Consider the following 10,786-nt stretch of genomic DNA (forward strand, 5'->3'; position numbering starts at 1 on the left):
AGCTAAATCTTTGAAAATGATAAGCAATTCTCTGACACGATGCATCAAGAAGAAAAGACAGTAAAATTAGAACAAAGTACAAAATAGCTAATATAAGGGAGATTTTTAAGTTGAAGAATATTATAAAAAACTATGCAACAATAAACTTGCAGATCAATAAAAGAAGTTGTAGAAAAATAGGAAACATCAAAACACACTCAATAATTAACGGAAACTTGAAAAACAGTAATATAATTTAAGAAAATTAAATAAATTTATACTTCCATTCAAGCCATCACCACCTCAACAAAAAAGCCTGTACCCAGCATTTGAAAAAGTGAAGTCTACAAACATTGGAGGAACAATACTCCCTAAATTAGCTAAATTCTTTTATAAAATAAAAAAAAAACTTTTGAAACTAATATAAACTTAGTACCAAAAAATCAAAGATCATTAAAAGAAGATTACGGATCAATTCTTCTTAGGAAGTAAAATAAAAAAGAATCCTAAATACTAGTTAACTTGATTCAACAGTATATTAGAAAACAATGAATCATATCAAAGAGTTTCTATACTAAGAATACAATGATTCAAATATCTAAAAATGTATTTCATTATATTAACATAAGTGAAAAAAGAAAAATTCATGATTATCTTGGTAGATAAAAAATCATTTATTAATTTCATATATTCATAACAAAAACTCTTAGAAAATTTGTAGAAAAAGGAAATTTGCAAAACTTGATTAAAGAAAAAAGAAAAAATATAAAAGGGACTAATAATTACACTTATCTGTAAAGTGCTCATCTCAGTTACTAGTTTATAAAATACTTAATATTCATTTTTAGTATTATTCTTAATAAATTTTACACTTAATTTGAAATGTTCTTTATAATCTACAAACTGTGCTATTTTTTCCAGGTTCTATAATGTTTTAAGTTTTAAAAATAGCCAGATAGCTGACCAACCAATAAACAAATGTTCTAGGTAATTGAGATGTTAGATTTTAGCTCTAAACTTGAAAATCTTTTTATATATTTTTAATAAAATTACAAAATGTATAATTATCTTGAACCTCCTTTTAAGTTGCCTGTCCTCTAAAATATATTTACCAACATGAATAAGAAATTGCAAAATAAACAAAGTAAGTACTGTACTACCCAGATATCACTAGGGTGATCATTTTATATTCTATGGGACTATGTTTAAATGTTTAAATGTGTTAGTTCAGGGTCTTTTAAACCTTTATTGCAGTGAGCTGTATACATTTATTCTAGTTATACATCCAGAATTATTTTTATTCTTAGAATGATATTTTCTATGTAACAGATGAGAAAAATTGAAATTATAGGATATAGACTTAATCTAAAATGCAAGGCTGGATTTGAGAAAGAATTTTTGAATTGCAAAGTTGGCAATTGGAGCCATCTCCAACTTAAACTCTGTCTCAATTAAAGTTTATTTCCCCTCTATATAATATTTAGGATTGTATAAAGGAGAAAACATAATTTGATTTTTATCAAATAATGCCAATCTATTTTGGGGAACAATTAAAATTAACTAAAACTTTTAATGAAAAACTTCCAGACATCTGAAGTTCAAAATATTTCTCCAATATTTAACTTCATAAGCAAGCAATATTTCTCCAAAAGTTCTTGTCTGTGTGCCAGTAGAACGAGGGTCACAGATATACCAGCAAAGTGAAGACTGAAACAAGGTAAAGATTCAAGTTTCATACATAGAGATACGCTCAGTTCAATTTTGAGGAAACATGCCCTAATTAAATTCCAACACATTACTGGTAATTTAAGTGGAAGACACAAGTTTTATAGGCCATGTTTCAAAGCTGGTTCCTCCAAAAATCAGCTCTAGGACAAGGGTTTATGTGTGAGTAGTTTATTTGGCAATGCAATCCCGGGGAGCAGGAGTGAGGGACAGAGAAATGAAATAGGGAAGTAAAAAAAGCAAGCAATAAAAGTATACAGCTGTTCACTGCTACAGGAAACTACTTGCTCCATCCCTCAATAATCACCTGAGAAGGTTAAGAAATGTCTCTAGCCACCATCTGTCCACTGGAAGAGAGAGAGAGGCATTTACCCATCAGCCTCCACCCCCCACACTTAAGATGCACATGCATGAGTACAAAGTAGTCCCCATAGGTCACCCTTGGTGTGATGTCAGAGAAGGCCTAAACTGGGAAGATAGAGGCACTCAGCTCAGATCTGACACTCTGAGATGCAGTGGCAAAGTGCTGTCAGGTTCACTGGCATGAAGATGGTGGAAGCCTATGTAGAACTGGTTGGTACAGCAGTGTTTGAAATAGAAAGATGATCAGAGGATTTAAAATGATGCATAAAAGGTATACATTAACCATGTTCAATAGAGGAAATAGATAACTTTCCTATAAGGTAATTACTTTTCCAATCTGTCAATTTTCCAACAGAATAGTTGACAAAAACAGTCTTATGTTTCAAGACTTATGTATTTGAGGCAGAGGGAAAGAGGTGGGGAGGTCGTGGTTAAAACATAACATAACCCCTTGCTCTTAGAATTTTAATATTATTGCCTTAAGATATTATCAATAAAATAAATTTAGCTACCTAATCTTTAACTCAACAAAAGAAAACTTCATGGAACATTATTAAACTAGATTTTAGCCTGAGTTTTTTCCATATATTAATTTATTAACTGACATTATATTTTCATTGAAACTCTCTTCTATGTTGTTAATTCAAATCAACATATTTGATATTGAGTAGTCTGTGTCAATTTCATTTCTGAGCAACTCATCAGCTTGGAGCAAAGTAACAATCAACCCCTACCAAGAGGAAAAATTAAATAAATAAAAAGAAAAACAAAACCAAATAGTAATCCCCAATGCCTCAGTTTCATAATTAATATAAACAAAAACATGTTTAATCTGCTCTCAAGTGTAAATAACACCAACAGCATATTTAGAGCTCACAAATGCAATCTGTGAAATAATTTCACAACAATAAAAGAAGAAAACAATTTTATCACGTTTTATATTTCAAAAACAATAATTTGCTATAACTTTAAGAAAGGCTATTCAGGAGACTTAAGTTACAATGGGAGAAATACAATCAGTTCGGCTTCCAAGACAACTTACAGCAGTAACCCTATTATTATGTTTAATGATATCTTTTAAAAATCTAAAGGACTTTTAGTTAAATATTTCTCCTCTCTTTCCTTTTCAGTTAAAAGATATAGATTATTTCGGTGGAAAGAATGCATATATTCATATTAACTTGAAAGAATGACAAATTGCATGTACTGATGTAATTGTTACTATCATTATTTCTGGTGGTTGATAGCATTTACTGGCATAAGTTTGAAGAGAATTTAGTAAATAATATCACTTTCAATCCACAAGTAACCTACAGACTCAAATTCTTTACCATCCTATTCCAGTGGGCTACTCTGATTTGAAACAGGTTTAAATAAATAACACTCTGCCTAGGATAAAATTATCTTTAGTCCACCTCCCTCTGTTTGTGTTCCCTTCATCATTATATGCTTCCTTTTCTAACAGAGGATGAGCCAGACATCCCTTTGCCTAGCAATACCCTGTTGGCCAACTATCTTCCCATGCAGCTCCTAGAAACTATAACTGGCTTTCTTATATGCCATCCCCTCAGGATTTAAAGACATAATTTACAATAAATTAAGAGGCCACTGTGATGGATTAAAGATGGCTACAAATTCTGTAACTCTTCTCTGATTGAGCGATGGGGTCTATTTTCTGAGCTGGCTTGTGACAGCTTAAACCAATAGAGAAGAGTGAAAGTGGCATATGCTAGATTTAAGCCTACCCTTAAAGAGGACCGTCAGCACACGAGAGCTCTGAGCCACCACTTTAGGCCAAGCCACCACCTAAGTGTTCAACTCCCTTGCTAGGAAGACCACAAGGAGAATTTCTGAGACTCTATGGAGAGGAAGAAGGGCTTAGCTGTGCCCACCAATATGCCAAGTATATGAGTGAAGCTATCTTACATATTCCAGATGAAACTAGATTCCAGTGAAACATCACCAAACATCCCTAGCCAATGCCAGATGGCACAGAAGAATCCTGCAGCAGAAACCTGCTTGAGTTCATGAGTCACACAGTCATGAGATATGATAAAAATGGTAAGACTCTGCATGTTAAGATAGTTCGTCATTTAGCAATTAATAGTCAGAATAGTCAGTCACATAGCCTTTTTCTTCCCATGTCTGACAGATTTACCTCAGAATCATCTAGAAGAAAGAGTTCTTATTGTTATTATTGCTATTTTTAATGTATTTTCCTTGAACTCATTCTTAGGATATTCTTATTTAATAGGTCTAGAGCAGAGCCCAGGAATACATATATTTAATACATCTTGTAGTCTAACTTTACAGGTATCTATTCTCCGCTTGAACATTCCAATGGTAGAGATATAACCATCTCACAAAATAAACCTGGTCTCAATTATGGAAATGCTTTTGCTGAGGGTAGAAGAGAGTGATTCATAAGCCAAGTGTCTCTGAAAAAATCCATGACAGGAATTCATGAGCTACTAATGCTCTGCTATTAATCTGATTCAACTGCATTGCATGTTTCTTGTAGTCGAGCTTCAAACTGGGACTCTTGGTTCAAAAGCTTAAGAGAAAGAATCTTGGTGGGGACAAGCTGAGCCCTTCTTCCTAGGAATCAGTTCATCTCACATGCTGATAGTCCACTTTAAGGACTCAGTTCATGTGAAGGACAGAGCACTTTATGCCAAACTTTGTCAAAGACAACTGATCAGCCTAGAATCTGTTGTCCCTAAGTAAAGTGCCCACCATGGTGCAATAAGCTGTGGCCATGAAACTAGGTCACTGTGAAATATACCTAACATCGTTTCTTTCATATTCAAGCCTTTACTATCTGAAAAAAACCTATCAATTATCCATATTCTATAATCTACTCACCTGTGGTTGTAATCATCAGGGGCCAATCGGAAGACAGAAAAAATTCACAGAATTTTTGTTTTTTTTTTTAACTGAGGCAGAAGATTAAAAAAAACTACAAAAAGTTTATGAGCAGTTCTCTAAAACCATAAAGCTTGGAATATATGAAGACTCTCAAAATCGGAAGAAGCTTTCAGAGCTGTTACAATACTATACATCTGCTTCTGGTGATGAGATGGTTTCTCTCAAGGACTATTGCACCAGAATGAAGGAAAACCAGAAACATATCTGCTATATCACAGGTGAGACCAAGGGCCAGGTAGCTGACTCGGCCTTCATGGAATGTCTTCGGAAGCATGGCTTAGAAGGGATCTATATGAACGAGCCAATTGATGAGTACTGTGTCCAAAAGCTGAAGGAATTTGAGGGGAAAACTTTAGTGTCAGTCAGCAAAGAAGGCTTGGAAGTTCCAGAAGATGAAGAAGAGAAAAAGAAACAGAAAGAGATGAAAACAAATTTTGAAAACCTCTGCAAAATCATGAAAGACATCTTGGAGAAAAAAGTTGAAAAAGTGGTTGGGTCAAATGCATTGGTGACAACCCCATGCTGTATTGTCAAAAGCACATATGGCTGGAGAGCAAACATGGAAAGAATTGTGAAAGTTCAAGCCCTAAGAGACAACTAGACAATGGGTTATATGGCATAGAAGAAACACCTGGAGATAAACCATGACCATTCCATTATTGAGGCCTTAAGGCAAAAGGCAGAGGCTGACAAGAACGACAAGTCTGTGAAGGCTCTGGTCATCTTGCTTTATGAAACTGCACTCCTGTCTTCTGGCTTCAGTTTGGAAGATCCCCAGATGCGTGCTAACAGGATCTACAGGATGATCAAACTGGGTCTGGGTATTGATGAAGATGACCCTACTGCTGACGATACCAATGCTGCTGTAACTGAAGAGATGCCACCTCTTGAAGGAGATGGTGACATATCACACATGGAAGAAGCAGACTAAGCTTTCCCTGAAGAATGACTTGTATATGTGTTCAATACTTCATTCCCTCTGATAATATATTTTCAAGAATTTTTTTTATTTATAACACTTAAAAAATCTGTATGGCATGACAATAACTACTTTAAGGGGAAGATAAGATTTCTTTCTACTTCTAAGTGTGATACTGTGATACTTTAGGCACTAAAGCAGAGTTAGTAATGCTTTTCTGGTTTCACATTGGCTTATTTTAACAGATTGAGGTAAAGGGTTGTAAGATGTATCTAACCTATGTTAACTTTGTAGCCTAGAGTATTTAGCTATTAAGCCAAATTCCTTAGCCGACCAAATCTTTCATCAGGGAGTATTCCAAGATATATCCTGATGTTTAGAAGAAAAGTATTTGTTAAAATGACTTGAGTTCATCTTCTAGAATCTACTTTTTAAGCTTTTCATCCCCTTGTAGTTTCTGCATGTACTAGTCCTCTAGAAATAAGTATGTTTAAAGTGAAACAACTTGATGAAACTCTATGCAGGGCTTGTTTTCCAAAGAAAAGTATTGTTTACAGGAGCAAAATTATAAGCCTTATCTATGCGTGTTGTAAAGCTGTTTGAAAAGGGAGGCTTGTGAATGGAAATGTAGTGCCCAAGTCATAATCCACTTAAAACTTGTAACAAATACAGATAAGTTTAAAAAAAAAAAAAGGTTTTTTTTTAATCAAGATAATGTAGTAAAAAGAATTGTTACCCAGGTATGAAAAAACTGAAAAGGCAAAAGAGAACACTAAAGGTGTCACAGAAGTAGTAATTGAAGCTACCGTCCTAAGCCTGCTGAAACAAAGGGAAAAGATAGAATTATTAAAACTTAGAAGTTTATGTGAGGGATTCTACAAAGCTGGGACTCAGACCTCTGAGGAAGGGACACAGCGTTACTGGTACTGATGCCTCACGAGCTCAGAACAGGAAACGTACGGCACTGGGACACACACCTTGGACAAGGAGGTGCTCTGTGTATTGCTAGATTGGTGTAGCAATAGGACTAAATAAACCTAAATAAAACTAAAAAATATATAACTATTACATCCTTTGTCAGGCAACAGCATTCCTATCACAGACATGGTGACAACCATGCCACGTGGTAAATTTACACAGAGTTTTCAGTGAACACTAGAACTTGTGTTTTCTTTTTTAAAATATGACTTGCTACTCTAATAGGTTTTACCTATGTTTACTCTAATGTTTTACCCAATGTTTGTTTAGGTAGCTGAATTTTTTAACTCAGGTGCTAGATTACAATTTATCCACAAAGATATGAATGCTTAGTTTAGGTCATTTTACTCAGTTTTCCTGTTTTTTTTTTTTTTCCTTTTCCTTTTTCATGTCTGTAATGCAAAACACACATTGTCTCCCTCAATTTAATTCATTTAGAGCAGCTTGGTGCTCATTTGTTGGATCCTCACCTACTGTCCACTTTCATTTCTCTGCAGGTGTTTGACAATGATGAATAAAGAAGCAAACATAGGTGTTAAACCAAATTTTTCTGAATTTTTTCCATGAAACGAACCTCTTTCTTGTTCTTCCCCACTTCTAAACAGAGCTGTAAGGTATATGTTGTGACGTCCTTACCACATTTTCCCATGCCTCATTCCCTTTCCGTAAATGCAGTTTGCTGGTTTGTGCTCTTCCCTAGCCTTCATCCTTGCTTGGTGAGACATCCTTACACTCATGTATCTTATACTTATTATTAAAAACTAAATTTTTTTTATCAATGTCACTCTAGAAAGGAAACAGGAAGATTTATAACCATGAACGTAAGTGTCGGTTAAATTCAACAAAGCTAGAAAGGAAGCTGTGATCAAGGAGAGATAATTAACCAGAGGCATTTATACGAATGATCAGAGGAGATTTGTTGTTGTTGATGATTTGTATCCCAAACATATCTGGAAACACCACTGAAGATCCTAATTTCATTGGTAAAGCCCTGGATTACGTTATTTGAGGGGCAAAACTCCCACATGATTCTGCTGTGTACACCCAATTAAAACCAGAACTTTAATGTGTCTCAAATCACCCTTTATAGAAAAACACTTTCTCCATATCTAATCTCAGAAACTCTTTATTCCAATGACCTGTGAAAAATATTCTATCCTATCAAATGCTTCTAAATAAATATTTCTATCTTAAATAATTAACAAAATTTGTCACTAAAAATAATTCTCTTTTAGATTAAGTAGTAATGTAGAAATCTTTTTGTTATCAAAGTGACTGTGCATTCTTGCTTAGTTCTTTGGCTCAATAGCTGAAAAAAATTAATGAATGGCTATCTGTCCTATGCACTGGATGGGCCAATGATTTGTCAGTCTATTCATCTTAAAAATGAGAATAATGAACACTTTTCATATTTTGGGTATTAAATGAAAAATACTTACTAAAAAGATAAATGTTTAATAAAAAGTAATTCCCTTTCTAAGTATTTATGGCTAGAAATTCCTGTTTTGATTATGTATACTATGTGTAATACTATGACTATATATTAAGTGATAGGCACTACAAAAGCACTACAGAAACAGAGATGGTTATAACGTGATTCTTGTCCCTAAAAGTATAGCCTTATATGAAATGGAGACACTGGAAGACTAGCCCTTGTCTGAGTCATGCTCTCATGAACTCCTTGGAAGTCCTCAATTCTGGCATTTTAATTAGTACTGTTCTCCCTGTACAACCGCACTAATCACCCTCCATCCTTGGGGCAACCAGAACAATTTATTTTCCCAGTCATTTTTTCGATTGGACTGACCACACCTGCTACCTGATCCACACATCTATGAAATCACTGGCATGTCCCTGAGAGATGGCTGTACAAGGTTAGGACTGTCACCTGAACATAAAAAGCCAACTGCAGAGCTAACTTGAATATACCAGACTCAGATCTGTTCTTTGCCTCACTAGAGCCTTATTAGCAAAACATGAGCTCATAAGCCACAAATATCAAGTCAAGATATTACCTAAAGAAAACCTCAGGATGACTAGGGAGATTTGTTAAAATGCATATTAAATATTTCTTTACTACATTCTTTCTGGGAAGAGTTAGACAGAAAAAGATAGTAAAAGCAGCCATGGATAGTGCTTTAGCATTTACTGATTCCTCTATTAACTCAATCTTTTAGTCCTCATCAAAACCTTGTTGGTGGAAATTTAAAATGGTAAAGTCACTTTAAAAAACGGTTTGGCAGTTTCTAAAAATGTTAAACATAAAGTTACCATAAACACAAAATTATCATGTGAAGCAATTCCACTCCTAGGATTCTACTCAAGAGAAATGAAAACATATGTCCACATAAAAACCTATATATACACAAATGTTGGTAGTAGCATTCTTCATAATAGTCCAAAATGAAAATAATCCAAATGTCCATCAACTGATGAACGGATAAACAAAATGTAGCATAATTCGTACAATACAATATCATCTGGCTATAAAATGAAGTACTACTGCATGCTACAACACGGACGTATCTTTAAAACATTAGGCTAAGTAAAAGAAACCAGTTAGAAAAGACCACAAATTATGTGATTCCATTTATTATGAAATTTACACAATAGGTAAATCTATATAGAAAGATAGTAGATTGGTGTTTATCTAGTGCTGGAGGTGAGGTTCTGGGGATGGAGGATGGGAGTGATGAGTAGTGACTGCTAATGGCTACAGTAATTCTGGAGTAATGACAATGTTGTATGATTACATTATAATGATCCTTATACCGCAGTGTAAACAATCTGCGGTTGGTTTCATCTGTGAATGCAGAACCCAGGGATACAGAGGGCCAACAGTATACTAAAAATCATTGAATTGTGTACCTTAAAAGGGTAAACTTTATGGTATGCACATTATATACCAACAAAACTGTTTAAAAGAATAAACTTTTTGCTAACTTAGGTGCCATGCTCATTTACAAATGAATAAAGGAGACTCAGAAGCTATGTGTCTTGTTCAAGTTTCAAATCCTAGAATTTGTCAAAACAGAATTCGATCTCTGGTTCAAGTCTAATGTTATTCCCACTTTATGAGAGTCTCCCTAAGACTCAGAACTAAAGCTTATTCACGGACTACCAGGACAGTGAGAGAGTTTGCAAATCATTCCCTTCAAGGAAAAATTAAGGGTGTTAAAGATGATATGCCTCAGAAAAACAATTACAGTAATTTTAAACTATTTGTAGTGGTGTTCTGCAGAAGAAAAAGTAGTATTATTTTGTTTTTCTCCAAAGACAGAACTAGAGTCTAATAACATAAAGCTTGGGACTAGATAGAACTATTAAGTCACTACCTTATGGATAAAAACTGTGGAGCAATCAAACCAAGTTGGAAGTACAGCCCCACCTAAAACAGGTACAGGTACTTACTGAATCTCTCTAATCCTCAGTGTATTCATTTGATATAATCCAACTTTTTAACATACAGGTGTCCCTTGGGTGGTCCTTTAGCAAGCACTCAGTAGCTACAAGGAATGCTTAAGTGTAGGCCACCTAGTGCACCCTTCCAGGGCTCTGAACAAAGAATCCAGATTGGAGATACTGCCGATCCCCAATCTTGAAGGTCATTTTCTTCCTCAGCTAATATGCCTTGAGAACATACAGATAGGTGACTTTGACCAAAATTATGTCATGATAGTTAATGCTTATAGAGATCTATAAAAAGAGAAGAAGCAGAGGGTCAAAATAGCAGAAGATATCTTATTGCTAACACTTCAGTAGAAAAAGCTTCATTAGAAAAGACACAGACATTAAGACTAGAAATACCTGAAGAAACCCACAGATTTTTTAAAATACATATTATTTCTTTTACTCCTTGGCTTCTGGGGGGAATTAGACAAAACAGAATAATAG

The 10,786-nt window shown here is 34.5% G+C and overlaps 1 pseudogene; it reads left to right on the forward strand.

Moving 5' to 3' along the window:
- The first annotated feature begins 2,214 nt into the window (after window positions 1-2,214).
- On the forward strand, window positions 2,215-5,926 carry LOC123645683 (annotated as a pseudogene).
- The last annotated feature ends 4,860 nt before the right edge of the window (window positions 5,927-10,786 follow it).

The sequence above is a fragment of the Lemur catta genome, chromosome 10 (genome assembly GCF_020740605.2).
Source record: "Lemur catta isolate mLemCat1 chromosome 10, mLemCat1.pri, whole genome shotgun sequence".
Taxonomy (NCBI): domain Eukaryota; kingdom Metazoa; phylum Chordata; class Mammalia; order Primates; family Lemuridae; genus Lemur; species Lemur catta.